The sequence below is a fragment of the Bactrocera dorsalis genome, chromosome 4, assembly GCF_023373825.1.
Source record: "Bactrocera dorsalis isolate Fly_Bdor chromosome 4, ASM2337382v1, whole genome shotgun sequence".
NCBI classification, from domain to species: domain Eukaryota; kingdom Metazoa; phylum Arthropoda; class Insecta; order Diptera; family Tephritidae; genus Bactrocera; species Bactrocera dorsalis.
In genome coordinates this window covers 61,888,939-61,904,812 of record NC_064306.1, presented here as the reverse complement: position 1 = coordinate 61,904,812, position 15,874 = coordinate 61,888,939, and the positions used below count along the sequence as shown (strand labels likewise).

General features: G+C 30.7%; 1 protein-coding gene across 1 annotated transcript in view; it reads left to right on the top strand.

Annotated features, from left to right (window-relative positions):
• LOC105229778 (midnolin homolog) overlaps positions 1-15,874 on the top strand; it is a 73,773-nt gene that overhangs the window by 8,835 nt on the left and 49,064 nt on the right. The gene's annotated exons all lie outside the window — the stretch shown is intronic.

Sequence of the window (15,874 nt, the reverse complement as noted above, 5' to 3'; positions counted from 1 at the left end):
TTGCTGCACACTGTCTCGTCGCTCAATTATATTGCCGCAAAACTATTATTATTTCTTGGCACATATGCTCTGCTATACATACATACATACCTGCACACTATAACTGTATATATCCATCTAATTGCATCTTTTGCTCTCCAAAAAAGCAAATATTTCTGAAGAGACTTACATAACCTGCAATTATTGAGTGCATTATACACAATATAATAGTATTTGAAGCAATCGCAATGACTTGTGTGAGATTGTATGTATAAATATGTGTATTTTTTTGTGGCTGAAATTTTGAAAAGTTTTTTAAGTTTACCTTTTGCGCTTTTTTAGTTTCCCTTCTCCATTTTCGATGCTTTATGAAAATGCACATACATACCTATACACAATTGAGCCACAAAAATGATAGCAAATGTTAGTTGTTTGTTTGTTTTATTTTCCTGTTCATATTCATTTTATGTGTTTTTTTTTTGTTTTTTTATCTTTTATGACACTCCATTTCATTTCGTTTAACCCATTATTAGAGCGTTACTTATTTACACACATTTTGTTGAGTTACCCCTAAAAAGTGAATGTGTGTGGAGAGACGGTGGATTATATTATATATTCAAAGGTACTTGTGTATATATGTATGTACATACTTTTATATATAAATGTATATTTGTACATATGTTTACCTTTCTGACTCTATATTTGTATAGAACTACCCAGCAAGCACCGAAAGTAATATTCACGAAGATTATTTGAGAAAATACTACAGCACACTAATTGTTAAGGGATAAACACAGTTAGACTTTAAAAAAAAAAAAATTTTTTATTACATTTTTTTAACGTAAAAATTTAAGAATACACTCCGAAAATTTCATATCGTTCCGGTGAATATTTTCGAAGTTACACGCAAATTTACAAAGACGTATCAGAGCACATGGCAGTACAAGGCCAAACTTTAAACGCGTTTTTCTCAAAATTGTGTTTTAGGTGACCGATATTACTCGTAAACTCTACCGGCTAAACCGTTTAGTCTCAAACACGAGCTTCTTAAATATATTTTGTGGTAATTAATCGAAGATTTTTCTCACCGATAAATATATGTGACCTGGTCTACGAAAAGGGAGCTAACGTGCGAAAACTAGTTTTCTGGGAAACAGCTGTTAAAAATAAACAACTCTCATCTTCCATCCGAATCAACTAAAAAGTGAAAATTGATTTTTTTGACACCTAAGCCCCCTTTCCGTAGACCAGGTCACATATATATATTTTTTAACAATTTAGGGCCGAAATTTTGGTCAAATATCGCTTTTTTGTGAAAAACCGGTATTTTTCAAAAAAAAAAAAAAAAAAACATTTAGCTTATTTCTTCGATTAATTACTAGATTTAGCATTACTTAAACGAAATCTGTATGGTTTTTTAATTTCAGAAGATTCACTTCAGAGATATGTATAGTGATCATCGCAAAACGTCGTTTTGGAGAGAAGCTCCCGGAGATCAGCTGTAGTTCCTCTACAAATAAATATTTTTTTACTAATTCTCTGCCTTAAAATATAGTTAAAAGATGCCATAACATGTGTACAAATTTTTGGATCAATAAATTTCAAAGTTTTCTCAAAAATATTCTGGAAAATTCGCTTTTTTCGGTCTTCTAACTATATATGTAGAACCCCTTAAGGAAATCCAAATTTTTTTTTATTTAATGTAAGGTGGTACAATCGATACAATTAAGTTCTGAATATAACATCATTCAAATAACCTACACTTCCATTCTTCTTCATCCAGGAACGAATTCGATGAACCCAATTTTCGGGTACTTTTTCCCCCTTCTTAAACTTGAAGCTAGTCTGGTTTATTCCTAAAGGCAAATGACTTCAAATAACCACTCAAGAAGCAGTCTAATGGTGTTAAATTACAACTTCTTGGAGGCCAATCAATGTCACAATTTCTTGAAATAATCGAATCTCCAAACTTTACTCCCGATAATTCACGTGCTATGTGGCACGTAGCTCCGTATTGTCGGAACTAGATGTTGTCAAGTTCAAGTTCTTCTAACTACGGCCATAAAAATTTGGTTTTCATCTATCTTTACTGCTCTCCATTGATAGTAACGGTGATCAAAAGCTGCACCAAACTCTCAATTTAGGTGAATATAAATGTTCATGAATAATTTTTAGATTTTCTTCGTACCAGAATCGACAGTTTTGTCCATTTAGATGAAAATCAGTATCGTCGGAGATGATTTTCTTAAAAAAATCGTTTTCAAGTTATTCCAAGGCAAAATCAGCATATTCATGAAGTTTACGATGGTCCAATGGCTTGAGTTCTTGAGTGAGAACAATTTTATACGGATGAAAGCCCAAATCATTTCTCAAAATCCGACTGGTTGCGGTTTGAGACAGTTTCAACTCTTGAGAACGTCTTGGAATCGACAAATTGCGGTCTTCAAGAACACTTGTCTGAAAGGCAATAATATTTTCATTACTACGAACGGTTCTTTTTTCATTTTGAAGTTAAATTTATACATTTTTAATTTGTTCGTACATTTTTTAGAATTTTTGTAATTAAAATTTTATTTTATTTTTTGTCTTAAATTTTCGTAATTTTTTTAAATAAATTCTTTGATTTAATTTTTTTAGTTTTTATTTTTGCAGTTTTTTTTTTGTAATATTTGCAAATGTTTTGTATATGTTCTTTAATTTTTTTGTTCAATTATTTGGTATTTTTAATTTATGTTTATTATTTTTTCTATATTAATTTTTTTTTTTTTTTAATTTGTTTGCTATTTTTTTTATAAATTTCTTTGATTTTCTTTAATTTTTTTATTATACTTTAATGTTTTTTTTTTATTTATTATTTTTTGAATATTTATTTATTTTTGTATTTATTTAATAATTTAATTTTTTCTTTATTTTTGAAAAATTATTATTTGCTCTGCCAATTTTCGTGGCATTCAGCGAATTTTGGCAATTTGACTGCCTGGCCACTGAGTAATTGCCGCCACAAAGCGATTTATTTGTGCATATGTATGTATGTATGCACATGTATGTGTGAGTTTATTAAATGTTTGCATTTCATTTTATGAGCTTGCATTTATGTGCATTTTTATTGTCAACAATACTCTTTTAACTACCTTAAATTATCTCTTACCAATTTTTATTGGTGTAAACACGTGTTTTCACAAGACTGATGAACCTTCCAGCATTTCGGCATTTCGAAGATGCTAAATGACAAACGGGATTAATACCATGTACATACGAGTATGTACATATGTAGTATATATGTACATACATGTATATGTAATTTCAGCGGAAATATGCGTGTAAATTAAACAAAAATCATGTGGACAGAAAGTATTTATCGAATAAACCAAAAATAGTATCGTCTCTAATAAACTTAAATTTGGAGTTATGTCGAAGGCTTGAAAATTGTAAGAATTAATTTTAATTAACTAGAAAATTTCATAAATATTTGTTTTGGTTTATCCGCTATTAGATTCCATATTTCTTATATACATACATATGTACATATGTATGTATGTAAAGGGTGATTTTTTAAGAGCTTGATAACTTTTTTTTAAAAAAAAACGCATAAAATTTGCAAAATCTCATCGGTTCTTTATTTGAAACGTTAGATTGGTTCATGACATTTACTTTTTGAAGATAATTTCATTTAAATGTTGACCGCGGCTGCGTCTTAGGTGGTCCATTCGGAAAGTCCAATTTTGGGCAACTTTTTCGAGCATTTCGGCGGGAATAGCCCGAATTTCTTCGGAAATGTTGTCTTCCAAAGCTGGAATAGTTGCTGGCTTATTTCTGTAGACTTTAGACTTGACGTAGCCCCACAAAAAATAGTCTAAAGGCGTTAAATCGCATGATCTTGGTGGCCAACTTACGGGTCCATTTCTTGAGATGAATTGTTGTCCGAAGTTTTCCCTCAAAATGGCCATAGAATCGCGAGCTGTGTGGCATGTAGCGCCATCTTGTTGAAACCACATGTCAACCAAGTTCAGTTCTTCCATTTTTGGCAACAAAAAGTTTGTTAGCATCGAACGATAGCGATCGCCATTCACCGTAACGTTGCGTCCAACAGCATCTTTGAAAAAATACGGTCCAATGATTCCACCAGCGTACAAACCACACCAAACAGTGCATTTTTCGGGATGCATGGGCAGTTCTTGAACGGCTTCTGGTTGCTCTTCACCCCAAATGCGGCAATTTTGCTTATTTACGTAGCCATTCAACCAGAAATGAGCCTCATCGCTGAACAAAATTTGTCGATAAAAAAGCGGATTTTCACATTTCGAACCGAACACTGATTTTTGGTAATAAAATTCAATGATTTGCAAGCGTTGCTCGTTAGTAAGTCTATTCATGATGAAATGTCAAAGCATACTGAGCATCTTTCTCTTTGACACCATGTCTGAAATCCCACGTGATCTGTCAAATACTAATGCATGAAAATCCTAACCTCAAAAAAATCACCCGTTATGTATGTATATATCGTATGCAGTCCCATATCTTTTATGTACATATGTCGGTCTTAGAAATCTTTATTACAGTCAAATTAACTTTCATATTATCGTCTTGTCGAAGGAATTAGATTTTGACAAATCGTGAAATCAATCTGCATATTTTTTAAATTCTTCATAATTTTATAATTTCAAGTTATTTATGTTTAGTTCAATAGCCACATATTTGCACTGAAATTATTTTTATTTTCATAAAAAATGTCACAAACCCATTTTTTTTCCTTACACAGTTTTATCTGTCGGTCTTAAAAAACTTTATTATAGTAAAATGAAGTGTCAACATAACCTTTAAAATATATTTTGAAAATTTACAAAAATTGAGTTGAGCTGATTTCATATAAATTTTTTCTTCGTTTAAATAAAATTAATTTTCTAGTAATTTTTTTATAATTTGCTTTTAATAATTTTTTTTTATAAATTTTTTTATTAAAATATTTTTTTAAAGTAATTTTTATAAATATTTTTTTTTTGTAATATTTTTTTTTATAATTTTTTTTAAAATAATTTTTATAAATGTTTTTTTAATAATTTTTTTTAAATACTTTCTTTTTTAATATTTTTTTCTTTTAATATTTTTTTTTTAATAAAATATTTTTTTAATCATTTTTATAAATATTTTTTTTTTAATAAAATATATTTTTAATAATTTTTATAAATAATTCTTTTAAATAATTTTTTTTAATAATTTTTTTAAATATATTTTTTAATGTTTTTTTTAATATTTTTTTTATATTTTTTAAATACTTTTTTTATTTTTTTATATTTTTTTTATATTTTTTTTATTTTTTTTATATTTTTTTTATTTTTTTATATTTTTTTATATATTTTTTTTAATCAATTTTTTTCCTTAATAAAATTTTTTTTAAAGAATTTTTTTTAATAAATTATTATTTAATTAAATTTTTGTTTAATTATACTTGTGCTTCGGAGTCGTATCTTCATCCAAAAATGTGTAATTTTTAAATTTTTAAGTGATAAATCACCTTTTATACGCACACACACATGCTGTAGAACAAAGCTTTCTTCATAGGAATTTAGAAATCAAATGCCACTTTTCGCCATTTTCAGAATTGTCTATAATGTTATTGTTTTTGTATTACACAACACATTTTCATTTGTTTTCTATTTATATTTTTGTTTTATTATTGTTTTTTTGTTATTTGCTGCTTTTGTTGTTATGTTTTCGCCAGTGTGTAGTGTGTAGGTTGCTTTTCACTCTTCTGTTTCTGTTGCTGTTTTGCTTCGCTTTGTTATTATGGTAATAATAATTTTTCTAACGAATTCATTGTTAGTTATTGTTGTTGCTAATGCGCTGCGATATTCTAAGCGGCATTAAATTTACAATTATGTGTGTACGTAACTACATTTACATAGATTTTATAGCAAAATGAAGCTTTTTATATTTGTATGTGTACATGTGTATGTGTATATACATATATGTGTGTTTGCGCTCTTGTTTCTCAGCTAACTTTTGCCGGTTGCTGGCATCCAACAACCGTTTCTTATTTCATCAACGTCAGCCGGCTGCTGCTGCTGCTCACTATAATTTGTTGTTGTTGTTGCAATAGTTTTTTTTTGTAATTTTCTTTGTTTTGCTGTTGACGTTACTTGCGATCGGCAATGAGCACATTAGATACAATGACCGACCGCCTCCTAACAAGTTGTCGCTTGCTTACAAGGTGGATACGCACATACATGCATACATACATAGGTACAATTAACTGTATGTGTATGTGTGTGCAGTTTACTCCAACACAGCGGCAAGACGGGCAGCTGCAACTGCAGCTATTTCATTAACGGTGTTTTTAAGTTTCAGCGTTTGTGTGGCTTCATTCGCCAATGATCAATTGAAAATTCAGCATTCCTCGCACGCACACACACACAGTCACCCATGCGTTTATTGATACTTTTCTTAATTATCATGGCGAAAATATAAAGAAATGCATATGCAACAACACCTGTTCTCTATACGCACTAGAATGCATACATGCAAACAAAATCCGCTTACAACAACTACAAAAATGTGAACAATTCTGTTCCGTTGGTGAGCACTACTTCGCCGGCTGATCGTCTCATACACCGCAATGACGCCTGAGTTAGCAGCACACACACACACACTTGCATTTGTTTAATGTGCGCTTACTGCAAACACTTGCATTAAAAAGAGAAAATAATGTTATGCAAAAATCTATTTATTCATTAACAAATAGTCGCTTTATGTTTGTGTGCTCATGTGTGCTCATGTTTGGTTGTGTTTGTGTGTTTGTGAATGCAAATACGAGCAATTCACTTTAATTTTTTGTAGTAACAATTAATTCATTATAATTTTTTGTAGTAAGAATTATGTGAGAGAATGCAAAAAATTGGCGGTACATGTTCTGACTTGACTTAAAACAACTGGTTACTAACTGGTTCATTTGTAACTAGTTTGGGACCAGATCTTAAATGACTTTCTGCATTTTTTTTTAATTATTTGTAATAAAATTTTTTTGAGTAAAATATACATATAAATTTGTATTTGATAAATAATTTCTGTTGAAAGAAATAATTTCCCGGTTACCAACTGGTTTGTTTGTAACTAGTTTGGGACCATACTTAAATGATTTTCTGAATTTTTAAAAATAATTTTTAGTACACTTTTTTAAGAGTAAAATTCATAACATTCATAAAAAGACATGTGTAAAATTTCATGAAGATCGGTTGGGTAGTTCTCCAAAAATCTTGCCAACTAACTTCAAAAACACAATTTCGAGAAAAACGCCTTTAAATACGGCGCACTTAGCCTAGCTAGCTTCGAGCGCACAACTTCTGAAGGCTATTTCTCCGAAACTATTACTCGGATCAACTTGGTTTAGTACAATAATCTAGAGGTGTTGTGGAATTTAATAAGACAATACAAAAAAATCGATTTTTTGAAACTCGTAAATCCATGTAACCCCTTAATCTCCTCCATTCTGGCTAAAAAAATGTATGTACATCTATTTTTTTATATTATGAACTTGTGGAACGGCATTACGTTTAGTTCCGAGCACTTGACATTGCCTGCTGGGTTATGAAGTATGCTCTAACTAGACAAATATTGTACTTTCAATTGTTAGATATTTTCTTAATTCATAGGCACTACGCTGACGTTAGCACATATTTACATAATACTTATGTACATATATAAATATGTATTTGTATGTATTTATTATTGAAATGACGACACTCGAAAGAAACGTCGCATAAAAATAAAGAAGAATAATAAAGCCAAGAGCTCAGCAAGATTTTCAATTAAAACCACTTGAATACTGGCATACATACGCACAAACATACAAATATTTCATATGAATTAGGTAGGTGGACTACTGAATTCTTTCACACAACAACTAGAAACTAGGCGAAAGCAATTAGTAAAAGATGTTGTATTTAAGAGGGTGTATTCAGAAATATTTTTTTGGGTATGTATCTGATTTTTATGTGTGTATATTATGTATGATTGTTTATACGAAACAGGTGCTCCTACAGCCCTTAGTAACGCATACATCTGCCTAGCATTCGAAGCGAAAGTACAAAGAAACCAATTTCGAAATGTCTGCTTAACAATTTCTTTTAAGTAGAACATAAATTTGGCGCTGCATTAACTAAATTTACCAAATCTACTTACAGATCCGTACAATTTCTCCACTCTCGTCAACATTTTCCCTTCCCTCAACAACATTTCCCCGCAAACGCTCAGTGTTTTCCGCTCATTTGTTCACAAGCGTCGCACTAAAACACTTCCAACACGATTTCTTTGTTCCGTTGCCCAACCAAAACAGGTTTCTGTAGCACTTTATAATAATTATTTAAATTTTTCTCCAACAATACATACATTACAAGCGCGTTATTTCATCACAAGCGTGCTATTATTGAACTATGACAATAATCCCTTCGCAAAACAAGCGCGTTTCACTACTCGAGCGCGTGTTCTACACACATTTCTAAGTCATATACACGGATTTCTATTGCTTCAGTAAGCCGCTAAAAAAAGATTTGCTCATTCTACGAACTATTAGTAATTCCACAGTGAAATGTGAAGCAACTTAATAATAATGGATGACGTTTCATTGGCGCTCTGTGGCAGTTTCCTCGGCACAATTCCACAATCTTATATACGAAATAGAATGCAAATAATTGTTGTAGAGCTGTGGCACACTGTGTAACTATGCAGAATTGGGCATGCACAGTGCAAGTCTCGCTAAACGGTGGCGATCAGTCGTGATCGCTGACCGCAAAAGTAGTGAAAAACCGAGTTGCCAAGAAAGTTCCACACGACTAAAGTGTGCTTTGTACAGCAAAGTAACTGTAAAGTTATTTTCTTCACTTCAAATAGTTAGCTTTCGCGCAGATCTAGTAGGAGTCTGCGTCGCCATAACTCAGTTGCCAATCCACCCACAATCAGACACACACACACACACATGCAGCTATTTGGCAAAACCTTTCTTGGCCATCATCTGTTGGCTGGTCTCCCTTCTTTGTGTCTTTTGTGTGATTTTGTTTTGTTTTATTTGATTTAATTTCTTTTTTCTCATTTTTTATTTATTGTGCATGAATCGATAGTTCAAAATTAGAACTTGTTTGTCTTCTCGGCGCGCTGCGCTGCGTTGCGCTGCTTGTTTCTTTGTTCACCGCTGCTTATATTTTTATATGTTTGCAGGCACACAAACACACACTTGCATAAATAACTGTATATGATTATTTGTTGTAGTAGTTAACCGGCGCTGCTTTTTTCGCTTTGTTCCAAGCGGATGCGTTTTTTCCCTTCCACTTGGCGATTATATTTAGCACAGCAGAGTGCATACATATGTAGGTACAGACATACATAAATACATTTGATTTTTCTAAATTTCCACTTTTTTAAAGAGATTTACTTGAAATATATTTAGCTTATAAAATGATCAAGCACAACAAAAAATTACACAACTTATTTTTTTTTTGTAATTTTCTACGATTTTTTTTTATATTTTATGGGTTTTAAACCTTATTTTTATTATAACAATTTTAAAAAATATTATTTTTAAAGTTTTTTTTCATAAATAATAAAATATTTTTTCAGTTAATAATAAATAAATATTTTTTTTTTAATGTTTTAAAAAATATAATATTTTTCCAGGTTTGCTGTGCTGCCCTAGCGCTTTTTTATAATAAAAAAATTAATAAATTTTAATTTTAAATATTCTTGCTTTGTAAAATATTAAATAATTTAATTTGTATGGTTCTCTTGCGCATTTAAACCCGCAATGTTATTGAATTTTTTTTTATAAAATTATCAATTTATATAATTATTTTTGAATATTTTTTAATTTTGTATATTTTTTATTATTTAAAAAATTTTTTTTGTTAAATATTTTTACTAATTTTGTAATATAAATATTTTATTTTCAATTCATATAATTATTTTTGAAAACTTTTAATTTTTTTTACTTTTTTATTTTCTTTTTTATATTTTTTTTTTGTTAAATTTTTAATTTTTTTTACCTTCTTATTCTCTTTTTTATATGTTTTCTATTAAATTTTTAATTTTTTTACCTTCTTATTCTCTTTTTTATATTTTTCTGTTAAATATTCGTCCTATTTTTATGTGCATTTTTTATATAAATATTTTATTTTCAATTTATATAATTGTTTTTGAATATATTATTTTATTTTATTTTTTTTAATATTTTTATTTATTTTTTTCAATATTTTTATTTATTTTTTTATTTATATTTTTAATTTTAATTTTTTTTTTTAATTATTATTATTATTATTATTTTCTTTATTTTATATTTTTACTTAAAAAAATAAATTTTATTCTTTATTATATCAACAAAAAAGGTATTTTTTTGCAGTATTATTTTGTATATTATTATTAGAGAAAAATTCATTCAAGCAATTTGTAATTGTGTTTTTCTTTGTTACTTGTTCGTCTAAATAAAAAAAGTTTCCTTAAAGGCTTAAAGCGTCCACTGATTTGTGTTATAAACACCGATTATTATTTTTAATCCTAAAAAGTTATTTGACTCCATAATTTAATTATTTTTTAGTCCCCATTAGTTTGGATTTTTTTTTAAATTTAATTAAATATTTTTTATTTTTTATATACATACATATGTATGTATGCATGTTTTTAAATTTTTTCTTTTAAAAAAATTAACTTTTCTATTTACATAAAATAATTTTTATTTCATATATTTTTTGTTTTTTTTTTTTACATAAATTTTTATATTTTTTTTTTATCAATTTTTATATTTTTTTTACATAAATTTTTATATTTTTTTTACATAAATTTTTATATTTTTTCTTTTTCAAAATTTTGTTTCCTATTTTCTATATTTTTTTATTTTCATATATTTTTTGCTTTTTTTAGTTTTTTCTATATCTATTTTTCTATCGAAGTTATGTAGCGTTCTCAACACACCCATACACACACACTTTTAACTTAGCCGCGCTGAGCTGTCGCACTTTAAATAAATATTTTCTTATTGACTAAGTTTATTTCTCTTTAATTTTAATGTATTTCCTTTGTTCTGTTATATATTTTCTGCAACTATATAAAGAAATACATATGTATGTATATGTCTGTGTGTTTGTAAAATAGTTAGTAATATGTTTTCTTTTGAAGTGACATTTCAACCACTTTTGACGTAAGCGTCAAGCGTCACTTCGATAAGAGCGTTATCGCTTATCGGTGTTTCTAACAGACGTTACAAAGGGACTCGGTATGCGGTGTTGACTTATGACATATACATTCTTTATCAGTAGTTGTTTTAGATTTGGTTTATCTAACAAACTAACCCGTTCGACTGACTCTTTTAAGGCAAACTAGTGCCTGAAGTGGCTCAAATGTATTTTTGGTATTTTTATTCGGTATTCTATGCAATAATTGTGGGTTGTTGTTTTTATTTTGAATTCAGCTATCTTATGGAACGATTTTAACCTCAAACAAAGTAAATCTTGGAACAAATGTCTGGGTAAACGATAAGTTCCTTGAAGAGCTCGAGAGATTTCTCTTTATAAGTTGAAATTATGGTAAAAACCGATAATTTTTGAGATAACACGCTTAATGCGGAGCTGCAAAATATATTGGAAACAGAAAATGCGAAAATCAGGGTTGATATTTGGGTACCGAAAATGTCTGTTCTCTAGTTCGATAATCGATTTTTTAACTACTGAAACGAAAGTCGTGCTTATTGTTGTTTTTTTACAATTAATTGTATGAAATTTCTGTCAATAAGCAGATCGTCGCCATTGCAGCCTTTGGAAATTATTCAAATTTGTAATCTAAATCAAGCGATCTTAAAGCTGATCTTAGTCTTTTTTTTATGTAATCTCTAACATTTTTCAAACACGCAATTGTCAATTAATTTGTTGTTTTTTCGCAATTTGTTTTGCTCTCATTGCGACTTTGCTGCTGACCAGTATGTAGCGGATTTGAGACGCATTGACTGACTACAACGAGAACCTGAATGGGGAAAAAGAGTCATTATTTGTTTATTTATATTTAGTTAGCTCGCTAAGCCGGTTTACTTTTGTCGTTCTTTGTTTTTTTTTTTGTTTGCCGCATAAATTTAAGTCGACTACTTACAACAAAGCGAATTGTGAATTGGGAGCGAGAGAGGAGCCAAAAAAGTGCTGCCGCTAGTGTTTGAGCTGCGAAAGAGCGCTCGTGGCTGTGGTGTGCCGGTTAGCAGCTGGGAACTCGTGAGTGTGTTTGCGCTCAACAGACGTTACAGTAATGCAACTAACAACAACAATAATAATAGTAATGCAAGTTACAACAACAATGGTGAAATTTACAACAACAATAATGCTATTTGCAGCAAAAATATATGCAATTTACAACAACAATTATGCAAATTACAACAACAATAAATACATTTACAACAACAATAATGCAATTTACGAGAAAAACAATGTGATTTACAACAAAAACAACATGACTTACAACAAAAAAGTAAAATTGCAACAACGACCAAGCAATTTACAACAACAATATAATTTACAACGAAAACAATAAAAAATAGTACCACAACAATACAAATTACAACAAAAACAATAAAACTTACAACAACAAAAATGAAATTTGGAACAACGACCATGGAATTTACAACAACAAAGTAATTTACAACAAAAACAATACAAATTAGTACAACAATATTTAAAATGACTACAAAAACAATAAAACTTACAACAACAAAAATGAAATTTGGAACAACGACCATGGAATTTACAACAACAATATAATTTACAACAAAAATTTAATTTACAACAAAAGCAACACAAATAAGTGCAACAACGAAAATTACAACAAAAACAATGATAATTAATACAACAACAATGCAGCATACTGTTGTCTTATCACAACTGTTATAAAATGGCAGAGCGGGAGAGCGTCGGTGAGCGCGTGTACACGATTACAATATGATAGTTACTCAATTTAATTAAAAGTAGTTTAAATAGACATTTTAATTAAGTGGCGCCGCATGCCTTGCATTTTAGCGCCATTTAGCGCGAGTTCGGGGAAAATACGAAAGTTTTCCTTTTTTCTAAAAGCTTCAGCGCTCAGCTAATTGCTTGAATCACTAAAGTTTTTTAATAAAATTTCCCTTTTGTAATCGAAGTTAAACCACCGTACCTTATCGGCGCTGCGCTCTACCCTACCCAACAGCAAAATGGTGGCAATCGACGCCGCACGCCAACACTTTTTCGTGCACCTCAACTCTTCTTTCTCTCTCTCTCGGAATCATGTTCCTCAACAGCCATCTTCACTCATGCCTCAAAATCTATTGTGTCGCACACATTCGTCGACTACTACTTCGAAAACGGTATGGTATCGTCGATAGGTGAGTCGCTGCCACTAACTTCCCTTAATGCTCGAGCTCGTCTCGGACTCGGTTGCTTTAATTTATGCTTTTGTTTGACTTTCCATATGTACAGACATAGAGACAGACGTAACCGCTTTACCCAAGCCAAGAATCTTCCATGTTCTCCGCACATATCAATAAACATTTACAGTGGCGGACAAAAGTCTACATACACCCCCTGTTTTCTTCGATGTGAGAGTACAGAAAGTTTTTAGAAAAATGTATTTATACAGTTTTATTCTAATATTTATTATAATAGCAATTAACTAAAAAAATCCATTATTTAACATAAAACAACAAATTTATGGAAGAAAAACTCAAAAATTGCTTTGACAAAAGTCTACATACAGTTCAAATCTCATACTTTGTACATTGTTATATTAACAGTAAGGTAACGTTAGCCTTTTTCTTTTATTTCAATATGTTTATTGTTTGATATTTATTGAATTTAGTTGTGGTTTAAACACTTAAATAGCTATAATGGCTCCGCGAAATGAAATATCAATTGATGTAAGAAATTTGGTGATAAAAGAAAGAAAAGAAAAAAAATCATATGGTGAAATTTCTAAAATTTTAAACTTGAGTCGAGCAACAGTACAGACAATTCTAAAAAACTTTAAAAATAATGGTTCCAACGAAAATTAACCGCGCAGTGGACCCCCAAAAAAACAATCTCGTAGATACGTCAGCCTGATTCTCAACGAAGTAGACCAAAATCCAAAAGTAAATGCTCCAAATATAGCCGAACGCATAGCGAGTACGTCACAAATGAGTATCCAACCAAGAACAATAAAAAAAATTTCTAAACGATAACGGATTCCACAGTAGAAAACCATGGAAGAAACCTTTTATTTCTGAAAAAATCGGAAAATTCGTTTAAAGTTCGCCAAAAAACACAAAGAAAAGGAAATGGATTTTTGGAAAAAAGTTTCATTTACAGATGATTCTAAATTCCCTCTTTTTGGTAGTGATGAAAGTGCTGAAATTTGATGGAAAACTAACGCCACGCTTGAACCGAAGAACGTAGTATCAATTGTGAAGCTCGGTGGCGGCAGCGTAATGGTTTGGGGAGTTGTTGCGGCCTCTGGAGTTAGAAATTCGGACTTTATTGAAGGTGAAATGGACGGTTATAAGTATAAGTCTCTGTTGCAACATAATTTGAAGCCTTTGGTGGATAATTTAGGGCTCGGTTCCGGTTGGATATTTCAACAAGATAACGATCCGATGCATGCGGCGCAAATTGTCAAGGATTGGTTGCATTATTATACTCCAAGTGAATTAAATACACCACCTCAAAGTCCAAATATGAATATTATTGAACATGTATGGGAGATTTTGGAGCGTAGAATTAGAAAGAACCAAATTTCTAGCTCTGCTCTACTCTAAGAGCGCATATTGGGACCTTGGAACAGCATTACATCTGCAGCGTTGACAAATTTAGCAGAATCAATGCCACTGCATCTTCAAGCAGTTATAGATGCCAATGGGGACCCAACTAAATACTAAAACGTCTTAATAACTAGCATTTTGTAAAGTTTTTCGCACTGAACTAAGATATTTTTGTACTGTATGTAGACTTTTGTCAACACAATATTTGAGTTTTTATTCCATAAATTTGTAGTTTTATATTAATTAACGGATTTTTTAAGTTTGTTGTTATTAGAAAGAAGATTAGAATAAAACTGTATCAACACATTTTTCTAAAAAGTTTTTGTACTCTCACATCGAAGAAAACAGGGGGTGTATGTAGACTTTTGTCCGCCACTGTATGTGTGTACCCACACATACATATATACTTACATTTATATTTGCCTAGATACTCGTGTTATTTGTACTTACTTACTTAGATTATCTTATGCGTTCATTCTACGTTCTTCACTTCTTTGTGTGCCACACTGTTGTGTATTGCTTTAACCACTTTTCTCAAATTGAATGCCATGACGGTTGATGTTGATGGTTATGTTATTGCTGCTGGTGTGTCATTGGTGGTGTTTTCTCTGATGCAGGTCTTCTTCTTGCGCTACTTCTGCTGCTTCTTCCTGCTCTTATTCTTGTTCTTCCACGCTACCACGCTGCCGCTTTGCTCAGTCCATCCATCGCATAGTGTGTCAGATCGCCTCCAGTAGTGCCGTGCCTTGTTGCCGGTGGTGGAATTTGCTCTTTATTCCGAATTGCCATTATCATAGTCGTAAATTTTCTATACTGCGCTGCCGCTGTTTCTTCGGTTTCTACTTTGCTATGTGCGTTATTTTCTTCTAAACTACGCCATTACTTTTTTATACGCATAATCTCGGTTTTATGTTTGATTACAAGAATCGCAATACCATGTTCTCATGTTCCTTATTCTTACGGTATTTGTATACCCTGCTGACATATAAATTGTGTGTGCAGTCGCCCGCAGAAAGGGTTTCTAGTTTCCTGCGTTGCGTCATTTTGTGTTTCACGGCACAGCGGGTGTATCCATTTTGTGATGGCTTAGCAGCATGCGAACTGCTCTAT